Raw genomic sequence first — 23,576 nt, 5'->3', positions numbered from 1 at the left:
AGAAATAGGGTTTGAATGTATGCATTTCCATGTGAACTATGGAAAGTTCATCCAAGTCTTCTAGCTTGTATTTGCAATAAACCTGACAGATTTGACAACAATGCCAACAATCATTGATGAGTTATTAAGCTGAAAGTAAATTATCTAAGCTAAAAATAATTTTAAAAGATCTTTGATCAACCATTCCAGAGAAAAGCTAAATTATCTTTCTATTTTCAAAACAGAAAATAATATATCAAGATCATTATTATATAAAGAGATAATAAAAGAGTATGCAGCCAAATTTGTAAGAAAATAAATGGAGAGAGGAGTTGTGTTTTGTATATTGGTGGCATTTTTTAGATTTTTTAAATATTTTCATTTTTGTGATTTATTTTTAATTCCAAATAAATATGTACTTCCATATCTAATATTATAACTCTGAATTTTTATTTTTAAATACAAACCTCTAAGTTTCACAAAACTTAAATTCACCTGTACATCCAAAACAACAGAGAGACACTATTTTAAAATGCTGCTAGCAGCTATGGCAAGATGAAGGTAGATTAGGGTTCATTAGAATTGGCAACATAAAATCATTGCTGATTTTAACAAGAGTTATTTCAGTGAGTGGTATGGCCAGAAAACAGAGGAGGGGATTAGAGAATGAATGAAAAGTGCTATAATATGGTGACAGTGGTTATCAACAAATCCTGTGAAATTTGCAGTGAGGCTTGGCAAATAGATTAGGTGGCAGATGGAGGGAATGTGAGGTCATGAGAGTTTTCTTTTTTGATAGAAGCAACTATGTATGCTGATCGGAGCACTCCAGTAGGAAGAGAGATACTTAGAATCTAAGCCGTCCTGGAGGAAGTGCATGTGGCAGCCATTCTCCAAGATGGCTCTCAGTGAGCACACCTCTCACTATTCACACACTTGGGTAGACCCTTCCCAAATGTATGAGGGTTGGGCTATGTGATGGACAAGGAAAAACCTCAGTTTTCCTTCTTGTCTTTCTTCTTCACTCACACTACTGGCATACTCATGACACTTCTGACACCAGATATGTGGGTTTGTTTTCCCATACCAAGTAATTCTCTGAGACACTAGATAGTTTTCCTTCAATTTAGCTAAATCTCGATACTCTCTACCTGGAGATCGAGTCAGATCCCACAGGTTAAGGTCCTATTCCCACAATACTGTCCATATCCCTTCACCATTTCAGATGCCAATTACAAGTCCAGATTGCAACCTATTTTTCTGACTGATAAGCATATAAATTGGAAGTTACCTTGACTCCCTCTCAGGTTTGACTGATTTGCCCAAGTGGTTTACAAAACTCAGAAAAATAGTTTATATACTATTTGTCAGTTTATTATAAAGGGATATGATAAAAGATACAGATGAACACCTAGACTGAGGAGATGTGCAGAGTGAAATGTGGAAAGAAGCTTGGAGCGTCCATGCTTACTCCAGGAGTGACACTCTCTCCACACCTCCATGTGATCACTGACAGAGAAGCTCTCCAAACCCCATACTTCAAGGATTTTTACAAAGGCTCATCACGTCAACATGATCAATCATTGACTTCATTTCTAATCCCTCTTCCCTCTCTGGAGAATGGGAGTTTGGGTTGAATTCCATACTTCTAATCATAACTTGGTCTTTCTGGTGACCAGCCCCCATATGGGAGCCTACCAAGAGGAACCTCATTTAGAACAAAAGATACTGCTATCACCCAGGAAATTCTAAGGGATTCATGAATTCCGCGTCAGGAGCCAGGATCAAATGCCAAACATTAGAACAGAAGGTGCTCCTAGTGTTCTATCACTTATGAAATTACAAGGATTTTAAGAGTTCTGTGCCAAGAACCAGGGCAGAGACCAAATATATATTTGTTATTATGTTGAAATGACCAAGAGCATACAACAGGATGCTGTATGGAGTAGTCTCTTTCCAAAATGATTTTATAATAGGTTACAGTTTCTGCTTAGTCTTTCTGTCTCTCACTGTCTCTGTCCCTTATCATTTGCTCTGGGGGAACAAGCTGCCGTATTTTGAACAGCCCCATGGAGAGACCCAAGTGGTGGGGAACTGAAGCCTCCAGCTAATAGTCAGTGAGAAACTGACCAATGGCCATGCAAATGAGCTTCAAAGTAGATTCCCCGGCCCTAATGAAATAGTGTGATGGCTGTGCTCCCAGACAGCTTGACTGAAAACATGTAAGAGACCTTGGCCCAGATTCATCTAGCTAAGCCACTCTTGGATTCCCGATTCTCAGAAACTGTGAGATGATACATGTTCATTGATTTTAGCTGCTATGTTTCAGAAGAGTTTGTTACCCAACAATAGAAACTAATACACCACAGGAGCAAAGTCCTTGAGAAGACAAAGTTACAAAATGATACACAGCACAAGTAGATACATTGGCTATTAATAGAGACTGGAACATGTCTATCCTTTTTTTTTTTTTTTTTAAAAGAGATAAAATGGAGCATATACACAAGATTTTGTAGGTATGCTTGTTGGATCATTAGGAAATTTAAATTTTATTGATTTTTTTCCTCTCAAGTATGAGATAAGTTTTAAGTAACGACAGATAATTAATGGAGGTGAAAAGGATGGAAATTTTTAAACTGTAGAGAAAAATTATAAAATAATCATCTAGGAAAGTGGCAAAGAAACTTAGCAGCAAAATATAATAGAAATGGGGCTACTGTCGAATTTTGTTGGTGTTGTCTGTCTTGTATTTAAAGTGACATCAAACAACAAACTCTGTGATTTTTCTCCAGCAATATTTAGTGGCTTGGGTTCAGCCAGAAAGAAAACAGATACCTGGGTTTAACTAAAGCCCACATTTGCTAAGTGAATGCAATGGAGAAAGAGAGTTCAGGGATGTGAGGGCATTTACAAGGGAAGGGTTTCTGTCCTGGCGCCAGGAGTCCCTTTGTCCAGGGTAAAGAAAGGACCCGAGGATTATCAGCAGTGAATAAGTGGTCGAGTACACGTTAATGAACTGGAGCTCTTGTAAGAATGGTTGCACAAAACAGTACCTAGGTAAAAGAGGAAAGGGCTTCCCATGTCAGTGGTGAAGAACCCACCTGCCAAAGTAGGAGACGTGGGTTTAATCCCTGGGTTGAGAAGATCCCCTGGAGAAGGAAATGGCAACCCATTCCAGTATTATTGCCTGGGAAATCCCATGGACAGAGGAGCCTGGTGGGCTACAGTCCATGGGGTCACAAAAGAGTCAGGCATGACTGAGTGACTAACAACAACGAAAGAGGCAAAATGAGTTAAGCTCATGAAGAGAAGGTCCATGTGAAGACGGAGATGTAGGATGTGGAAACGAAATGTGTAGCCGAGATGAGCTGGGGTGGGAAACTACTGAGGTTGGCAAGGAGAGGATGACTAGTAGAGTTAAGTAAATAAGTTGAAGAGGAAAAAAACAATTCCTGAGCTGCAAATACTTGCCCAGAATGTAGACTGATGGACATTATTCAACCACAAGAGTAAATGAGACGAGGATATTGCAGGAAGGATATTCTTTGAGGAAGCAGAATTAAAGATCTCAATGGAGGGCAAACTATGTATAAAATGATTCTTGTATCTTGGTAGTGGAAACCAAACCTTATTTTAATGACCTTATCCTGAGGAAACTCATGAGCAAATGAGTAAAGGGTCACTGGAGGCCAAATCACATACTGCTCCTCAAGACTTGCTTTGGGAAGCGGCTTACAAGGTAGTTGGATGCAAAGAGCAAAGTCAGGAAGGAAGAAGGTAAAATAAATTTTCACATATTGAGGTATAGAAAAGACATTCTTGTTTCTGTGTGAGTTACTTTAATTCGTAATTCATTCTAACTAAAACAGCCTGATTGTGGCCTATCAAATGTATATCGTATATCTGCTTTAATTGTTAAAGAAAAGGGCACACTGACCAGAAGAATGTCCATGTTAAAAATAAAAATTAAATGCTCCTCTTCCTGGGATGCCAATGCTGGTACTCCTTTGATGATGAGACTCCCTTTCCAGGAGCCAAGGCCATACCATACAGGCTGTATGTGTACAGTCTAGTTTTTTTTTTTTTGAAACCTTGAAGAAATGTAGCATTATTTATTGTTCTTTTGTTCTGACAAGATATAAAACTGTGCTGAAAAGCATGCTTCCCCAGAGCAGATTCCTCAGAAGAATCTGGGGAGCTGGCTTCTGGGCTATAAGCCTCACTTTGGTTCAAATAAAACTATTTTCTTAGTCTTCATTATTTATTGATTATTTTCATTGACAGAAGGAATCTAAATGACACAACCAAGGATTATCTCAAGACTGTGACCTTGAGAATTTTAGGTGCTGTTGACTAAACTTTTCCACTGATTTTGAGTAAGTCATTGTGGTTCCCCTCAGCAGTGCCTCTGATCCAGGATAAGTTTGTTGGAGTTGGACCAATCTACTAACAAACTAATTATATTAATCTCCTGACCTCTGACTTCTATCATTTCCCAAAATGTTTGGGCTGTCTCCCCTAGAAAGGCCAGTGGAAATGGTGATCAACAACATGAAGTAGTACTTGGTTAGATTCATAGTTGGAACTTTATGTCACATGATCAAATTAATGTAAGTTCAAGCAATGATTCTCATTCTCATTGGGGACTTATTGGTGAGTATGGAGAAAAATGTGTAAAGTTTCAAAAAACATATTGATTCTCATAACAGTCAGCTCTCCATACCCTCAGATTCATTTTACATAAGGGGCTTGAGCATTTGTAGAATTTGGCAACCATGTTGGATTCTGAAACCAATCCCCTACAGATACCAAGGGAGACTGGGTAATTTCATATTGAGAACATAAAAAATATATTCACCTACTATTGTACAATCTTTAGGTCATGTAAAAAAGTATAAAAATAATAAAACAAACAGCCAAGTATACATTACTCATTTAAGAATTAGGGACTTTAGAGGAAATGTTTTCAGTTTTCACCACTGAGAATAATGTTTGCTGTGGGTTTATCAAACATGGCCTTTATTATGTTGAGGTAGGTTCCTTTCTCTGGAGGAGGGCATGGTAACCCACTCAAGTATTCTTGCCTGGAGAATCCCCATGGGTAGAGCAGCCTCGTGGGCTATGTTCCATGGGGTTGGAAAGAATCAGACATAACTGACTGACTAAGCACAGAACAAAAGAGGTTTCTTTCTATGCCCATTTTTGAAGAGTTTTGTCATAAATGGGTACTGAATTTTGTCTAAAGTTTTTCTTCATTGATTGAGATGATCATATGGTCTTTACCTTTCATTAAAGGTAAAAAGATTGATTTGCATATATTGAAGAATCCCTGCATCCCTGGGATAAACCCTACTTGATCATAGTGTATGATCTCTTTTTCTGTTGTTGAATTCTGTTTGCTAGAATTTTGTTTAGGATTTTTGCATCTATGTTCATCAGTGATATTGGCCTGTGATTCATGTTGATGTATGGCAGAAACCAATGCAATATTGTAAATCAATTATCTTTTAATTAAAAATAAATAAGTTAAAAATAAGAATTAGGGACAACAAATATAATTGAAACTCTAAGCCACATGAACCCAATCACTTTTTTCCTAGAATTAGCAGTTGCCCCAATCTTGTCTGTCATCCACCAAGCTCTTTCAAGTTTTGAAAGAGTAATAAACAAAATATTCTTTGTTTCATATGTTTCAAAACTATTGAAATGATTTCACATAGTATGTAGCCTTCTGCAAATTTTTACTGTCCTCATTATTAGGCTTTTAGATGTTTTCATATTGTTACACATAGCTTTGACTCATTTTGACTGATGAATATTATTTCCATTATTTGCAAAAAGCACAGTTCATGTATCTGTTCTTCTGCTGATGAGCACTTAAGTTATTTAGTTTCTCCATATCACTAGCAATGCTATAGTGAACATTTTTAGAATCTATCTAGGTGCACAGGTATGATGGTGAAATTGTCACATCCTCAGGTAGGCATATCTTCAAATTTCTGATATTTTTATTAGTTGCTCTCTAAAATGGTTGTACAAATTTCCCTCCCCTCCATGAAGCAACTTATGACAGTCTGTTGATTGACATCCTCTCTAGAGCTTTCAAATGTCAGTCTGATGCTTGTGAAATGAGGTCTTGTTCTTTTAATTTGGGATTCCTAGACAAACATAATTTTAATAGAAATAAAAACAAACTCCAGAGAGTAAAACTCAACAACCACTTTTGCGTAGTAGGATAACTCAATAGGCTGTCTCTGAGATTCTCAAGTGATGGGTGAAGAAGGCATGGTGCCCTAGGGAAATGTGTGAAATTGTCTGAGGTGGGGTTCTGGTGTTTTATTTATCTTGGCTTGGGAAAATGGTGGGAAAAAGTTCTGTAGAGAGAGCAAAGCCCAGTGAAATTGTATTGGGTCTATTATTATAGGTTAAAAGACAGAGTTGTAAACAAAAGAGCAGAGTGACTCAGGACTAAAAGGGGAGAATGAGAATTAAAAGAGCTTCAGTAAATTAAGGGGATTACTGCTGTTTCCTTAGAATTTGCCTGTTTGAATCTTATTCTCTTAGTTTACCATTTATGTCACCAGGGCCTCCAGTTATGACCTACTTAGAGCAAATGACCTATTGATAACAATCACAGAATCATGGAGTTGGTAGGGATCTTAGATATTGTTTTATACATTAGAAAAGTATAAAGATAAGGTACACACACATGAACAGGTTTTAATGAAACAACTGAAGAGAGAGACAATTAGGGTCTTTGACTAACTGGTCCAAGTTTTCTGGAGTACTAACCTGATCACTAAGATAGTAGCAAGATCCCCATTTTGTGCTTAAATTTGTGATACAGTGTTTGAGAGCATAGGTTTGGAAACAGAGAGGCCTGGGCATGATCCCAAGTTCAGCAAATGTTAAAGGTGTGATCTTGATCAAGCCATTTGACTTCTTCAGCTTCAGTTTCCTTATTTGTAAAATAAGAGAGGTTTTAATTTCCACACACACATTGTTCTTATGTCATGAGAATGAACTGATAAAGCCATTTTAGTCCCTGACAAACATTAAGCAATGATAAATGGCTGATGTTATATTTTTAACACCTCAATGTTTGAGATACAAACTAGTCATTCTGGGGTTCTAACTTGGGTCGCCAGAGGAACAAAGAGGAAAATTTGGTTAGTTAAACAAGGCAGCAGTGGCTGGTCTAGGTCTCCATCACAACACACCACGCATGCTTTTGATTGTTTAACCTGAATTTGGGGAATTTTTTTTAACTTCAACGATTTGAAATTTTCCTTATTTACTCAGTTATGTGTCTCTATTCCAATGACTCTGTATTTATATACTTTGGAGACTTCACAGAACATGGAAACTGAGTTGTCTCCCTACTTTTCAAATCTTTCAATTCCAAACTCTAAAATATGTGCAGCTAAAATTCTTTCATTATTTTTGAAGGGGAATCAGTGGCCATTATGTCTTTACTTGGGTATGGCATCCATTTTACCTATTTCCCTTGTCACATGAATTTACCATTATTTTTCTCTTGCTTTTATATCTGCTGACAGCTTTTGCTTCAAGATGGCTGAGTACATATACACACATAAGTTTACCTTTACACTCTTCTACAATTATATTGGGGAAAAAACCCTCAAAAACAAAAAGTAGAGTAAATCTAAAGCAGTGTGGTGGAAAATATCCATCAGTAGACAATAATATTGGGAAAGTTGTAAAAGCTCTAAAGATGATAGATGAGATTTTTTTAAAAACTTAACCCAATAGAACCAAAGAACTGCTCACATAATACAAGTATAACATAGACTCGCTGAAATGGTATGCTTCCCCAGAATGGCTCTGAGTCAGAATCATGACTAGGGTGATATGAATAAGACAAATGAGGAAATTGCCTTTTGAAAAGTTGCAGAATTTGAGGGGTGCTCAAAACTCAGTAATTAGAAGGAATAATATTTTTAAAAATAAAAATTAATGCCAAAATTACATTGCTAAAAAATATCAGTATGATTCATTTTTCCTTTAGCCTCACACTCCAGTGTAGCATGGAATTATGAATGATCCTGTCTTCATTTACGGTTTGGTATTTTATCCATCCTAGATTTTTGTTTATTTTTGATCCTTTTAAAAGAGTACACTAGAATATTATTTTTCCTGATTACTGTTTTAGCATCTACTTAAACTTTATATTTACGGTAGATCCTCAATCATCTTGTATGCACCCTCTTGGTCTCAGCTGTACCCTGAGTATTCTTCAGATCAGAAGCAGCAGGAGAGGACTCTGAGAAAAACTCTGAGTATTATTTAAAGGATTGTGAATCACTGGGCTTGACCCAATGCATAATGCACTGACTCTGATGTTTGTCCTCAGAATAAATGGAGAGATAAGTTCTTGAAATAATATGGCAACTTTTCCTCAGGGAAGTTACACGGTTGGCTTTGTGGTTACAGCAAGAAACAGAGCAGGAGTCTAAATAACTTTCACAATATATAAGAATTACCTGTATACAAAATATAAGCTCCCCATGTATCTTTAAAATAAAACCAAATCAACAATATGTTCACTGGTCTCACACACATAGCCCTTTCTTAGTTATTTGCTATAGCTGAAAATGACCTGTAGACTGAACACATATTCCTTTCCTGAAAAACAGTGATATTTACTAGAACTGAGGAAGATCTCTGCAGTCTTTACTATAGATCAATCACAGGAAGAGGAGAAAAGCCAACACAGAATGAAGATATACCTGAAACATGTAAAAGGATAAATTTTCACCTCAGAAAGTAAAGTTGACAACAGAAATAGAAGGAAATTTGAATTGTTTCTATTCCCAGAGAGATTTGACAGGATATCAAATTCATAGCATAGCAACAGGCTACTTTGCAAAAAGGGTAGTGAGAGTTTGGGAAATTTTACTGCACATTCCTTTTAATTTCAATATAAAATCAGAAGAGTAGTGAAGTAGGAAAGTCACCCTGAACATGTTTCATTGATTCAAGGATAGTTTTGTTCCTTGTAGAATCCCCAGCACCTGGATGAGATCAGTACATGTTGGTCTTGTCTTATCAGACAACAGGCTAGAGTTACAGTAGTAAATTGTGACATCATTTTCAATTGTTTTCTACCCTCTCTGTTGCCATGTGACCTGAAGAACTATTTTACTTGAGAAGCATACATCCCAATCCCCTTGATATCAGGGACATGTGACATGTTTTGGCCAATGGGAGGTGAGCAGATGTGAAACATACTATGTCCAATCAAGTTTTGAAAGCTTTGAGTGCCTTAGTTCTTTGTATGTATGTATGCATTTATTTATTCTGTTCACCAAAAGAATGGCAGGTCCTAAAAAGGGATTGCTCCTTCAGTCCAGATTCTGAAATGAACAAGATAAACACAGTAAAGCACATTTAGTCTGCAACCTTCAGAGATAACATGAAACATAAGAGAGAACTGAGCTTTTTGTGGTAAAACACTAAGGTCTGGAGGTTATTTGTCATCAAAGCAAGGCTGACTATTACAGTTAACTGATTCACTTTGATGATGTTTAGGCAAATTTATCTCAAAATCCTTGTGTTACTAATACATGGAACTTACTAGTGAAATATTAGTAGAATTATCTATTTGAAAAAAAATTAGGACCAAAAAAATGTGACCAACCAAAAATGTAATCAGGAAAGGTACATGTTAACCAGCAAAATAATAAGAAGCAAAATAGAATAAGAGAAAAACATAACAGAAGTTAATAGAAATAAATACAAATATGTTAGTGATAAAAATTTTAATATAGCATATTAAAATTCCTTATTAAGAGACAACTAATTTTGATTGAGTAATTGCTATTGAGAAATAAAACTTAAAATCTAGCAATGCAAGCACTGAACTATTTCATCTGAGATTATAACTCTTAGTAATACAAAGTTAAATTTTAGTGAGTACTGAAAATATTCATGAAACATCTAAATGTTTAAAAAAAGTACTCAGTATTAGTCATTTCTATTACTCTCATCTATCTTTGTAAAAAGAAAAAAATATATGTCCAAATACATATATATATACACTCATGCATATATATATATATATATATATATCCTAGAAAACCTCTGAAGATAAAAAGTTTTCTCCTTAATTTTTCTTTTATATTGTTTACCTAAATATGGCTGACTATGTTGCATAATACTCTCAGAGATACAAAGACATGAACAGGGAACAAACATTCCATTCTGGTTAAGAAGAAAACTATACTCCTTAATCACCAGTTATCCAGGCAAGAAACAAACAAACATCCACATGGACATAAGAAAAGGATTCTCACTCTTGTGGCAAAACAGAACAAATAAAACTGAAAAAACTACACGCAAAATGTTGTGTGTTCAAGTTCTCTAAACTCTACTCAGAGTCAACACATAGGGTCTCAACATAGTTATTAGCAACATTGCCTTTCACCTTCAAAACTGCCCTGGTTTGGTTGATAAATTCATGGTACCCATTTATCAACCTTACTGTGATTTATTATAGTATGTATAATAAGTGGAAATAGAACTACAGATACTGCAGTCAGGGAGTTTTACTCTTCTTCATAATAGTGTGCTACAGAATCCTGGGGGATTCAGAGAGGAAAATGGTAGGTACACAAAATGAGTCATTAATTGCCCTGTAATCTAAATCCATTATAGTCATTAACTTTCTGTTTTAGTTTAGTCATCTGTAAACTAGAGATAACATATAATTTTAGTAACTTCATAACCATTCCTCTAAGACTTGGATAATATGACATGGGACAATTTTGCATATCATAATGCTTTAAGCATTTTAAATATATTTTTATTGATAATCTAAACATTATTTATTTAGAGTACTTAGCACTGTCTCTTTTTCTCTTTGGCAGCTGTGTGTGTAGATTCAAGATCATAAAGTCTTGAAATAACGACATAATAAACTTTTTGAGTAGACATTATCTTTAAATCTAAGTTTTGAGTTTAGTTAATTTTAACAGTAGGAAAACTCATATGGCATTATTTTATTCCTATTACTTTCATAGATTTCCTTTTCAGGTACAACCTGGAGAAAAGTAAAAAAGACCCCTTTACTCTCTTGAAGTCAATTTCTCCTAACGTGGAAATAGGCCCAAATTGCTCAGTTTAGCTGCAAGCAGAAGACATTCACAAAGGTTTCTCTGTTTTTCCTGGAAATGAATCGTGTGTGTCACTTGGTGTGTTCTTATTATGATGAAAGAAAACTTCTTCATTAGTGACTTTAAAATTAATGACTTAAAGAAAGATGTAATAAGTAGCAATGAGAATCAGGTTTTAGTTTTTATCTCCCTTCTCTGACTAATCTCAAAAGTCTTAAATTAATTGTCAAAATTCTTACAGCCTAGCTTTCCAACCTACCAAAATAGCATGAGTCTCTATATTTAATGAATAGCTTGTTTCAACAAAACTTTGCAATTATTTCTCAAACTCAGAACACTCACATCTGAGGTGAGATTGATTTCACTTGGTTCTGTCTGGCAGAGCCATCTCTTTCCCTCTTGAAGACTACAGTTTCTCTAGTTTTGTCTCAACCTGCATAATTCTAGGAGAAATTTCACAGGGAATAAATATGTAGAGATGAAGCATGTTTGCTTTGTTCTCGACCCTGTATAAATCACTGGCTTTAGTAGTTCCAAAACACTGTTTGTATAATGTAAATAAAGATGCTACTTTCCCAACATTATTTTGAAGATTTCTGTATAACAGTGCACTTTAAAAAACGTAGTAATTGCTATCATTGTGTACAATGACCGAGTAAGCTACTGGCATTGATAACACTCTCCAGAAAGCCTGAATTAAACATCTTTATTGTTGAGGAATACAGAGAAAGAGAAAAATCTTTCTGTGTGGCATGAGGGCAAAGGAGGTAATACTCCCAGCACCACAGGGAAGTATTGCTATCAAAAATAGTCATTTTTATCATTTAAGGTCAGAGAAAAGACAACAAGCCTGCCACAACCAATGAGGCGATCTTTCCAAAGTAGTTAATCTCTAAGAATAATGGTAATGAGCAAACTCAGAAAATCTCGGATCCTTCTTTGGTAGCTCTCTGGCTGACAATTAGATCTACAAACTCTCTCTGGTACACTTAAGAATTACTTTGAAATATGGCAATCTCAACAGGGAAGGATGTTATTACATCATTATTGCTGCAGTGCAACTAATGAGAGGAAAGTAAACATTGTTCCTGAAAGAGTTAATTCTGTGCCTCTCCTTATACCTAATTAACAACAGGAAGGCCTTAGGCAAGAGAGAAAATAGGACTTTGGGGATTATGTAATCTCATCTGATTCCAAGTAAACCCAAGGAATACCTGTCAACCAGACAGACAGCAGTAACAGCTAGGATTTGCAATCTGATTTTTAAAACCTTCTGTGGGGAAATAGATGTGAATGCAGAAAAGGAATTTGCTTCAGTTAAGCTTCAGATTTCCAGAGGGTCATTAAATTAAATTCACAATCGCTGAGAACTCTAATAAGTATTTGCTTTTGCATTTAGTAAAATCTCACTAATTTGGACTAAGGAGAAAGAATAAAACTTTTGAATTAAAGAATATCTTTAAAGAAATGATGAGGTCCTGAAACTGGGTAAACAGATTATGGCCTCAGGGGATTTAATAATGATGTATAGTTAGAATATCAAGGTAAAGTTAATTTATTACTTGTTTATAAGGGCAAGAGGTGACAGCTAGCTACAGGAAGGGTTGTCATGCAGTAAAGAAGGCCAACTTGTTTTACACTGCTCCAGAAGGCAGAGTTAAAATTCATGGGTTGAAGTTTCAACGAGCTGATTTTGGCTTTCTGCTGAATATGAATTTACTGTTTCCCATGAGGAAATGAACCTCCTTCATGTAAAGTAGTCCAGCTACCCATTGACCATCTGTAAGGGAGATTGTGAAAAGAATTCTTGTGTTTGAGTTAGATCAGTGCTTTAAACTTTTTTTTTTTGCAACAGAAATTTTGAAAAATTGAAATCATACTCAGAATTTCAGTATATAAAACAGATGAAAGAATTGAAATGATTCCTGGATGAGTTAGAATTTTGAATACTTGAGAATATATCATGGTTCATATAAATGTGCCAACTCTTTACTGGAGCCCTTATGCCTCATAAAGAATGGAGAGAAAGCTCTCTCCAGATCACTGGTTCTCTGATAAAGAATAAGAGTTTCCAGGTACTGGGGATGATCATTTAATTGAAAAGAAACAGACAGAAAGGCCAATATTCCCTGAAAATGTATTCCTTATAACTTACTTATTCTAAGTAAAAAAGCAGTTAACTTGAACTTATAGGTAAACTAAATGAGAATTTCTGAAATGATGACTATGTCACAAACTAGATTCAGAGGTGTGGAGGTTTTCTAAACAGAGGTTTAATAATTGCGGTAGCAGCCTCCAAGGTGGCCCTCAAAGGTTTTTACCTCTGGCTATTCACGTCCTAGTGAGGTCCCTTCCCACAATGAATCAAGGCTTGTCAGTAGAATACTGCAGTGAGATCATGTGTTTTCTGAGGCTAGGTTATAAAACAAATCATAGATTCTAACCTGGCCCCTTGGATCATTTGCTCTGGGGGAAACCAGTGCTGTGTTGTGAGGTCACTTAAGCTTCTATGTGGAGAATCACAGTGACAGGAGCTGAGGCCTCCCACCAACAGCATGCGTCTGAGAGAACTGGGAAGCAGATCGTATAGCCTTCTTTAACTTTCAGAAGGTTGCAGGCTAGCTGACATCTGACTGGAATCTGTGAGAGATCCTGAAACAGAACAGCTCAGAAAAGCTGCTCTACAAACTTCTGACCCAAAGAAACTGTGAGATAATAAATGATTACTGTTGTTTTTAAGACACTAAGTTTTGTGGTAATTTGTTATGCAGTCAAAAAATAGTAATAATTGAGCATCCACTTCCTGGAGATTTTCTTCTAGAGCCATTCACTTTTCATTATGACTGAGGAGATGGCTTCAAAAATCTATAAGCATCATGAGAACATGGGGCCACTTTTTTCCCCCCACGCCAGTATCCTCAGTAACGAGTTCAGTTCCTGGAGAAGGTTTCCATAGATTCAATACAATTTTACTGAATAGATGAACAAATAAACAAGACTGAAAATCTTTGGAAGTTAAAATTAACGAGGTCAAATTGAGTTATTCAATAGCTGGCTTATGATTTGTTTTATTATAAATCTCAAATTTTCATTTAAAAAATTAAATAGTTTTTTGAAGGCAAAAATAAAGAATTTTCTTAAATTAGTAATTAAGTTTCTATGAAATATAAATAACATGTGGACTATATTCAGGAAAGGCATTCTAATGTGGTATGATTTAGGCTCAAAGCAATTGGACCACACATGCCCTTCTCTTTGCCAGAAATGAATTTTGTTTCCTTTCTCCAGATTTCATTCCCTTGTGCTTCAGGCTCAGCAGAGCTGTAGCTCGACCTGCAGGGTAGACTCCCCTGATTCCTTTTGTCTGGACTTGGTGTCATGGAGCATTTGCAGAATGGCACATTCAGTTTTCCAAAACAGCTTTACTGTTTTTACAAAAAGTAGTACATGCATATTTAAGAAGAGTGAAATAATACAGGATGATGGCTACTAACCTGTTCTCACCCCTGGGCTATTTAAATGAGTGATCTTTAAATTTTAAGTCCTCATAACCAACAAGCCTAAAAGCACAAGATGCAGCTACAAACTCTTGTATAAGTTTATGCAGAAAAGCACACTCTACATAATAGCAAAAAGACATTTTTAAGACTAGAACTCTCCTAACTGCCAAGATTCATTTTCTTTCCTTGTGGCTTATAATTTTCCTTCCTTCCCCTGTCATACTGATTTAACTCCAACAGGTGGATTATTCAAACTGTAATTTTGAGAAGTCTTCATTTTTGCAAAATGAATGACATTTTAGGCTCTGTAACTGTGTCTAGGCTCAAGTAAATTCACTAACAGGACATTCTGTAAGTAGGAATGAACATTTCCTATACATGTAGCTTATATATATTGATGATTAGTTGACTTGTATTTACCACCTTATGGGAACACTGAATGCTCAGGATGCCAAAATTATTTAGGTCAACAGACATTTGCTGCACAGTGACTAAATGTGAGGCCTTAGATTAGAAAAACAAGTAGGGTAAACTCCCTACCTTCAAAGTGATTAGAAGTTAAATCATTAAAAGGAAATATATCAATCAAGTCTGCATAAACTTTTTCTTAAAAACTTTTTAAGTAGCTGGACATTCTCTAAGATATAGTCATGACAAGGGAATTCTGCCTGCTCAGGAATATGGTACAGAATGATTTCCAACAAGATTATTGGTTACTGTACAATACCAGGAAAGTCTCAACTCAGGGATAGCTGACTGTCTATTAGAATATTTGAATTTTTTGAACTCATTCAGTATGATAATGGAATAACTTACTTGAACTCTTTCAGATATTTAGGTGACAATTTATTGCAACAAATATGAACATTTATGTGATAAAAAAGAATTTGCAGACCAAGTCTGTCTTTGTCTAAATAGCTAAGACCTCAGTAGAAACACCTTTCCCTCCTCAATATTTTAAGAAAGCCACAGTAAGCTTCTCTGTGAACATATCAGTTCCAAGCTGACTTTATCAATACTCTACAGATTTGACCTGAAATAAATGGTCCCCTCTTTTAAATAGGGTATTCCTAGATACTGAGTTATAAAGTGGACATTTGAAAAGTAAAATTTTGACAGCCTGTCATCTGCCTAGACAGGGTCAAAAGTGGATAAAGAAAAGAGTAGAGTGTAATGAAATATCTATTTTTTCTAGGGAGCACTGAATAAAAGGCATGGCAGATGGGAAAGCTGAAGAAAGGAGGTATTGCTATCACTTGAATTTGGTCTGACATCTAAAATGAACCAAGTATCAGGATTCAGTACTAACTAAAAATTATACACTTTAAAAATTTCAAAGTATTTTTCTAACTAAAATATGTGTCATTCAAAAATCACCCCATTTCCTCTGTGGAAATGCACATAGAACACATAGTGATGGTAAGAGAAATGCTACAGGAGCATGCCTACTTCTTATTTAGAAAACTGTGTTTAGCACAGCAAAGAACAGAGTAAATCCTGTATTTTCCATTATAATAAAGCTGATAATAATGGTTCTTAAATGGGCTTTTTGTACTCAAGTCTTATGTTTCCAATTTGCCATGAGTGATAACTTGAATCAATATCTAGAGAAGAGAAAGTTCAGATGGCAGAGCCTCTTATCTTTATTTTCACAGGTATATATTGATGTGCACATTACTTTCATTCTTTCATCTAAATTGAATTTAATATGTAAAACTGAATATCTGAATAAATAGAATGTCAGGAAGAAAAAGGTAGCTTGAATTCTAATCAAAATAGAAGAAATTTTATTAATGAAATTGGAAAGAATACAAGCACAAACTATTTTAGACCTAAAATATATGGCTCATGTGGTTTACTCACAGATAGTATAGGCAATTATGGCTTTCAAGAATGCATACAAAAGAAAGTGTACTTATTTTACGTAAGCTCTATGGAATTTGAAGTAACAAGGAAACCACAGATTTCCTTTTTAATGTTCAAAATGGAAACAACATACAGGCTCTCCAAAGTCACACCTAACACAGAGACCCATCGCAAAACTCATTACTGGACACTCCATTGCACTCCAGAGAGAAGAAATCCAATTCCACGCACCAGAACGCTGTCACAAGCTTCCCTAATGCAAATTAGTACAGCCACTATGGAAAACAGTGTGGAGATTTCTTAAAAAGCTGGAAATAGAACTGCCATATGACCCAGCAATCCCACTTCTGGGCATTCACACCAAGGAAACCAGATCTGAAAGAGACACGTGCACCCCAATGTTCATCGCAGCACTGTTTATAATAGCCAGGACACGGAAGCAACCTAGATGCCCATCAGCAGACGAATGGATGAGGAAGCTGTGGTACATATACACCATGGAATATTACTCAGCTATTAAAAAGAATTCATTTGAATCAGTTCTAATGAGATGGGTGAAACTGGAGCCCATTATACAGAGCGAAGTAAGCCAGAAAGATAAAGACCATTACAGTATACTAACACATATATATGGAATTTAGAAAGATGGTAACGATAACCCTATATGCAAAACAGAAAAAGAGACTCAGATGTATAGAACAGACTTGTGGACTCTGGGAGAAGGCGAGGGTGGGATGTTTCAAGAGAACAGCATTGAAACATGTATATTATCTAGGGTGAAACAGATCACCAGCCCAGGTTGGATACATGAGACAAGTGCTCGGGCCTGGTGCACTGGGAAGACCCAGAGGGATCGGGTGGAGAGGGAGGTGGGAGGGGGGACTGGGATGGGGAATACATGTAAATCCATGGCTAATTCATTTCAATGTATGACAAAAACTACTGTAATGATGTAAAGTAATTAGCCTCCAACTAATAAAAATAAATGGAAAAAAAAATGGAAACAGAGCCTCATATTTTTAATCTAATAAATACCATATATTTTTACTACTGAGTCTCCCTCATATTTAAAATTATGGATGCAGCAAAGCAGTTAGAATCATATGTCCCAGACATCTTAGAATTTGAGTTTTGGAAGAACAGAAATGCTCATGTTATGTTGCCCTTGTGGCTCAGCTGGTAAAGAATCCACCTCTACAGCTGGAAACCTGGGTTTGATCCCTGGGTTGGGAAGATGCCCTGGAGAAGGGAAAGGCTACCCACTCCAGTATTCTGGCCTGGAGAATAATTCCATGGACTGTATAGCCTATGGGGCTGCAAAGAGTCAGACACAACTGAATGACTTTCACTTTCACATATGTTGCCCTACCATGCCATAGAGAAGGCTCACAGAGGTTACAATGAGTATCCAAAGTCACTGAGCTAGTTAGGGACAAATCCAGGGATAGAACCTGGCACATTTTCCATTATCCTGGCTTGATCTAAGATCGGTACTACCTAAGGCAATGCCTATAGTTTAGTAGTTCCATCAACATATTAGGAAAGCATTGTCCTAAACTGCCCGCTCTGGCCAGGCATAATAACTGCTTGCATGAGTTATCTTACAATAGGAGGTCCTGATAAGGAACATGAAACTAACAAGCTACTGCCAGTCAGAATTTGGGAGGGGACAAAGGGAAAGAGGAGATGCCAGCCCATAATATGTCTTGCCAACCTCCCAGAAACCTTTGAGCTGGTCCTGACTGAGACATGAACATACAACCAGAAAGGACCCTGAGTCAGATCAAATTTGGGCACAAGCAAGATGACTGGTTCAGAGACAACTCAGAATATAACCCCATTACCATAAAAGCTAAGGCTGTGAGCCTTGCTGCAGAGAAGTTCTCCTGCATCACCATATCCCACTGCTCTCTGCCCAGACTTCCCTTTCCAATAAAGTCTTTTGCTTTGTCAGCATGTGTGTCTCCACAGACTATTCATTTCTGAGTGTTAGACAAGAGCCCACTCATGGGCCCTGGAAGAGGTCCCCCTTCCTGCAACAAATGGAACTAAACTTACAATGATTGTTCTGGTTCACAACAAGGAGACCATCTGAGGTCATCATACTTTTGTCTAAAGTGCTTTGCAGATCAGCACATTACTGGAATGCCATTAAACTGCAAGGGGTGGGGGGAACTTTAAAAATGAATCATTGACTGTTTAGGGAAAAAAAAGAAGACGAAGCTCTCTGAGTCACCTGGAACTTTCATCAGGCCCTGGGCAGATGCGTCAAAGTCAAGGCATGTGCCCAACAAAAGCACCACATCATTTTCTCTTCAAATTGTGCTTTCTTTGAGGGATATAGAATGCAAATCACCTAACCAAAATGCAGAGTTGCTTGGTGATGCAGGAATTGAAAAGAGAGAGTTGGGATTAGATACTGCACCAGGTAATCTACTCCCCCACAACTGGATGCACCATCTTGTCAGCTATTTGTGTTGCTTGAGCAAGGCACTGAATTTTTGTCAATCTGCTTTAATTAATCTTGCCATAGTCCTATCGTGGGGTGGGTGAGCTTCTAAACATTAAACAGTAGAATTACCCACCAGGTGGCTTTTCCCAAACACCCCCAGCCCCAATTAAAGAGCTCTATTTTGTTTGGGTTTCCTCAAATGGCGCTCTTGTTAACACTCATCAAACACAGGAAAAATAAAACAGCAATTTAACTGCACTCGCAGTGTGAAAGGCTTGTGCAAATAATCAGCACATTTCTAACTGGTTAGTAATAGGCAGAGTGCAAAAAAACAAATGACCAGATTTATACCACTGGGCAGATCTGAAAGCAACATTATAGCTGAAATATATTCATTTACAATTTAAAGCAAGCCTTTCAGTGAATAATTGTTTACATAATAGTGGAGAGCGCTTGTGCTGCACAACCGGTATCCATTTACAATGTGTTAACCAAATAATGCATGTTTACAAAAGATTTTGGGTTTGTTTTTGGAGAAAAGAATCATGGTACCCATGCCAACAAAAGCAGAGCAGTATGTACAGTTAGTAAATCTTTTCTTAGCTGCAAAATGAGTGTCAAGTTGCTTGAGCTCATAAACTACGTCAGCATAAGTCACTCATTAAAATTGATGTGTGAAGGTAGTATTCTCAAACAGCAGGTTGCTCGGTTTCTTATTTTTTTAATCAGCCAAATAATGAGCTGGGGTAGAGTTGCTTAACCAGGCCAAGGGAAGAAGAAAGCGGAATCATCTTCAAACGGCCATCCCGGATTTAATAGCCTACAACAAAACCCTAAGCAGGTCAGCTTCATGGTTCAGCAGTTCCTAAAAGCCTTGTCTTCTTCTCCCAAGCTTATCGGTGACGGCTGGTGTATAAGAGCTCCCAATGAGAACTGATTTACAGCACTGAAGGGCTTTCTGGTAACAAAGGCAGGCCAGGGTCCTCGAGAGCTTTCTGTACTTTTTAGATCCCAGAAGATGATGTGGTTCTGTGATAGTAATCTCTTACACTTTACCATTGACATAAACAGGTCACAGTGCCTGCAAAAGCTTAAGCAGGAGTCGGGAGCAATCTCTCTCTCTTTTTTTCTGGGTCAGAGTCAGATTTTATCGAGTCAAGCTATCTAACTGAACACAAACCATGCGATAGGACCCAAACACTGTGCATTAAAAATGAAGCCGAATGGGGCCAGGTTTGTCTCAGGCTAGTGCTGCTACAGGGATAAGTTTCAGACATCGCCTGAATACAAAATTATTTTTTTGCTGCATTGACAAAAATCCCACTTTTAAGGAGGAAAGAAAAAAGTTGAGAATAAAAAATAACAAAAATGCACATACAATTCTAGTTTCAAACTAGATGTATCTGTTGTGAAGCCACATGTTGGCTAAATAGGAAAAGTCAGGTGAGTTAAAGTCTCATGGCAGTCTAGTTTAAACCATGGCTACACAAACCAGAGCCCTGTCCAGATCTCAGGAAAGTGAATTATATATAATAACACTTACAGTTTCCTAGTACTATTAGATTTGCCTTCTTACATAAATGCTTAAGTTATGATAAAAAACAGGGCCACGTCAGTTCCTTTCAGTCTCAGCACATTTGCTATTAGCATAAGAAATGCTGCTTATGGCAGAGCTAGTCGGGCTTGAAATTTCTGAATTAATGGATTTGATTTCCTCTTGAGACAAACCATCAGCCTTGCAGTAATGGAAATAGATATAGTTGGTAAAACAAATAAAAAACTGGCATGCAGATAAAATGGGTTTCAGTTTAAAATAGTAATGTTGTAATTGAAGTGAACAATTACAGGGTTGCTCCTAGGCACAAAAGAAATACCATGAAAATGAAGTAATGTTTTTAAGTGTAGTCATTTCAGGAAAATGTAGAGCTGCAGATGTCATTGTCTGCCAAAGGGAAAACTATACTTATTCTTCTATACAAAGATCATTTAATAACATTTGGCTAATTTTAATAATAATTGCTAATATTAACCCTATATTTCACCGGGAGTTTGAAGACAAAGGCTCCCCGCCCCCGCCCCATTCTTTCCCTTCAGCTGGTACAGCGCCAACAAGATCAAGTTCCTGTGAAAAGCTATTGGCAACAAACTATCAGAAACCCCCACTCAGAAAGCAGCCTTCTCCTTTCTAACGTCTTATTTCTCTTTCTTTGTCAAGCATCTCCTATCTGAAATGGAGCCCGTGAGCTGGCAACTGGGGTGCAGGCGGAGCTTAGAATAAAGGAGGGCTGGAGAGTGGGGACCCCAGGGCAGGGAAGTAGAACTAGGCCCGGAATGTCTACATCTGATCCCCTTTACTCTGTTTTTTTTTTTTCTTTCCATCTGTTTCAACTTGTCTGTGAACCATATGAAATTTAGAACAGAAATTTCCATTTTTAGAACTTGAAATCTTTTCATGTGCATACACACACAAACTGAGGCAGCCAAGGCCACAGGATGTCACAGGAAACATGAGTGTCTCATTGAATGTGAAAAGGCAGTGACACAAATACACTTTAACAAAATGCTCAGCTGGGTCCCAGCCCACCGCCTGGCCCTCCTCCCCGCTCCTCGGTTTTACAGCGTCGCAGGAAGAGACAGGCACTCTGTTTTCCTCCTCAGGTTTTAGCAATTAAAACAATATTGGAGCTCCGTGAAATTCTATTTGGAAATACACTGCGCTTTGTTCCCTGTGATGCTGACTGCCGCACACAGCCCGTTTGGCTCATTTGGCATTTCTTTCTCGGAGGGAAGCACTTTTCCTGGTCTGGTTGATTTTTTTTTTTATTTCATATCACAACACTGAAGAAACCACAGAGGAGTGAGAAAATGAAAGTCTCTTCTAACAAAGGACTTAGCTGTGACTTCTTAAGAGAAAAGGTTAAATCGACTGGCTGTGTGTCTTAGAGTGAAGTAGGGAGAAGGGCTGCTTCCCTTTTTACTCAGCCAGTTAGAATAATTCATTTCCTAACGCAGCCTACCTGTGACAGTCACAGGTGACCTCCCAGCCTGCTAAGCTCGGCTGATTTCCCCTTCCCATTGTCCAAGCACAACTCCTGCCAGAAGACAAATGTACTGCAAGCCGGAGACGGATCTGCCGAGCAGGGGGAAAGCAGCCTGTCTACAGATGTCATTTTAAAGCCTCGCAAGGAGATTTTACTGCTTTCTTCACACTCTCACACTTACATAAATACACCCACACAGTACAAGCAAGTTCCTGAGACTCCCAAGCATTTCTCTTCCATTAGGAGACATTTTAAAACAAATTAGCACCCTCCCCCAAAGCCTATTGGCCTAAGTGTGTTTATTACTTTGTTTGTGCTTTTAAAAGCTCTTCCTATAGGCTTCCAGTCAGACCGTTCCTGGCAAATGATGTTCACCCTTCCTCCATTGAGGAATACACATATCCAACAAAGGCTCAGATCTTTTCTTTTCCCCTCCTCTTGACACAGCGGCTGGTGACACATAAATGTACTTTTTTTTCTTTTGACAGAGTAATAAAAATCTCATTATCTCTGAATAGGCAGCAATTTCGTTATCTAATCTTTTTACCAAAAGGTTAGTTAATTAATCAGAAACAAATCCTGATTATTATTTCAATAGAATTAGAAAGACAAATCACCAGAGTACAACTAACTAGGGCAGGCCTGCGGTTTCACCTGCCTCATTGCCATGCGGGCCCCGCGATTGTCAGGGTTCCTCCAGGAAGACAGCCTTCGGAACAGCAGCCAGCAGATGGCTGCTCCGAGGCCAGCCTGCCTCGGCTCTCATGCCTGTGATCCCATTACCTCACTGAATCCGTTACCAGGGTAACTGTTAAATTGCTGTGAAAGGCATGGTAATAAAGTAACCTGTCACATTGGCAATAAAAGGAGCAGAATTTTCCTGTTCACTGAACTTTGCAGCTCATCAATACTCACTTGATGGAGAAATTCCCCACTACTCCTGGGTCAGCCACAGGAATCCTTCCATAAGGCTTCTGAAATGCAAACTAAAGTTCATGTAAACACAGGGAAGATATAATTAAAAGCTGTATTCTTAGCTGCCCAGAGCTAATGCTTCCCTCTATTCTGTGGAAGGTTATGGGAGCTTGAAGAACATCAGACTGCTCCCTTTGTTGTTGTTGTTGTTTTTTAATTTAAAGCATGCTAGATAAAAATAACCTTTGCTGGTGAAAGACAGCTGTGATTAATTCAAGACTGGGAAAACAAAGACCATGGGGGAAAAAAAATCCCTTGTTCCTAAAATGTCTCGCTTTTGCAGATCCTATCTTATTGGCTGTTTTCATTAAAGGGTCATGGCATGTTAAAAATGACTTGAACTTAAGCATTTAAAAGAAAGAATGGAACTCCTTGGTTTTCACAAGCATGAGGAGCTGGAAACAACAACCCACCTCCCCAATACCAGAGAGAGTTAGGGTCGATCAGCTATAACTGCAAAGAGATAAATGTAGGCTGAACATATGCACAGGACTGGGTGTCTCCCTCTCCTGAAAATGTCCTTCAAGGGTTTCTATGTCAAGGATTCTAGCAGTGATGCCATCAGGTATAAAACTTGCTATAATTAATTGAGGTTCTTTGAGGTAAGAGAAGAGAATAGCAAACACCC

At 37.4% G+C, this 23,576-nt stretch overlaps 1 long non-coding RNA gene across 1 annotated transcript; it reads left to right on the top strand.

Moving 5' to 3' along the window:
• Window positions 1-9,121: 9,121 nt before the first annotated feature.
• On the top strand, window positions 9,122-18,400 carry LOC110127777 (uncharacterized). Its single transcript, XR_002310930.2, has 3 exons — window positions 9,122-9,210; window positions 15,810-15,857; window positions 18,202-18,400. It is a non-coding gene; the product is annotated as an uncharacterized lncRNA (long non-coding RNA).
• The last annotated feature ends 5,176 nt before the right edge of the window (window positions 18,401-23,576 follow it).

This window comes from Odocoileus virginianus, chromosome 3 (genome assembly GCF_023699985.2).
Source record: "Odocoileus virginianus isolate 20LAN1187 ecotype Illinois chromosome 3, Ovbor_1.2, whole genome shotgun sequence".
In the NCBI taxonomy this organism is placed as follows: Eukaryota; Metazoa; Chordata; class Mammalia; order Artiodactyla; family Cervidae; genus Odocoileus; species Odocoileus virginianus.
Note: the sequence above shows the minus strand (reverse complement) of the source record. Positions and strands in the feature narration are given on the sequence as shown.